Source organism: Callospermophilus lateralis, chromosome 12 (genome assembly GCF_048772815.1).
Source record: "Callospermophilus lateralis isolate mCalLat2 chromosome 12, mCalLat2.hap1, whole genome shotgun sequence".
Classification (NCBI taxonomy): domain Eukaryota; kingdom Metazoa; phylum Chordata; class Mammalia; order Rodentia; family Sciuridae; genus Callospermophilus; species Callospermophilus lateralis.
In genome coordinates this window covers 67,314,221-67,315,174 of record NC_135316.1, presented here as the reverse complement: position 1 = coordinate 67,315,174, position 954 = coordinate 67,314,221, and the positions used below count along the sequence as shown (strand labels likewise).

General features: G+C 37.8%; 1 pseudogene; it reads left to right on the top strand.

Moving 5' to 3' along the window:
* Window positions 1-392: 392 nt before the first annotated feature.
* Window positions 393-682, top strand: LOC143411860 (protein S100-A10 pseudogene; annotated as a pseudogene).
* The last annotated feature ends 272 nt before the right edge of the window (window positions 683-954 follow it).

The window sequence follows — 954 nt, the reverse complement described above, 5'->3', positions numbered from 1 at the left end:
ATATGTGGTGTATTTTACAAAGTCAGGGTATTATTCTTAAGATGAGTTCATATTATAGCTATTTATATTTCATCTTGCTTGCTTTATTCACTCACCAAGACATTATAGATGTTTTCCCAGGTCGATCGATAGAACTCTATTTATTTATTTTTGCTTATAAAAGGGAAAATTTAAGATACACACAAAGATGAAGAAAACAGTATGTGAATCCACATTGGCTATCACCAAGTCTCAACAATGGTTGACATTTTATCAATAGTATTTTATTCACTCACAAAGGCGCACAGTCACAGTCCCACAGTCTGCTGTGTTCTGCTAGCCGCCCTGCCATCCCAGCTAGCCCAAAGTCGGTGTTGCACCTCACTTGCAAGTTTTCAACAGACTTCATTAAAATGCCATCTCAAATGGAACCTGCCATGGAAACTATGATGTTTACATTTCACAAATTTGTCAGAGATAAAGGCTCCTTAAACCAAGGAGGACCTGAGAGTACTCATGGAAAAGGAGTTCCCTGGATTTTTAGAAGAACAAAAAAAGATCTTCTGGCTGTGGACAAAATAATGGAGGACCTGGACCAGGGCAGAGATGGCAAAGTGGACTTGCAGAGCTTCTTTTCGCAGGCTTCACCATTGCATGCAATGACTACTTTGTAGTACACAGGAAGCTGGAGGGAAAGAAGTAAAAGATCCAGCATTTACTCCCATCCTGATAAAGAGTTCTCCCAAAGGGTTGCTTAAGGAATCTGTCCCACACCTTCCCCTTGTGTAAAGATTTCATGAAAGGATCAGGACCCTTAGAAAATTTGCAAATAACATCCAGCTCCCATTGGACAAGCAACGAAAGTTAAAGATTTTGATTTTTATATTGGTTGCATTCTCTTGCTTTTAATAAATAAAATCTTTTTTTTTCTTGTAGTTTTGAAAACAAAAATAATATTACATCTATTCCCACCTA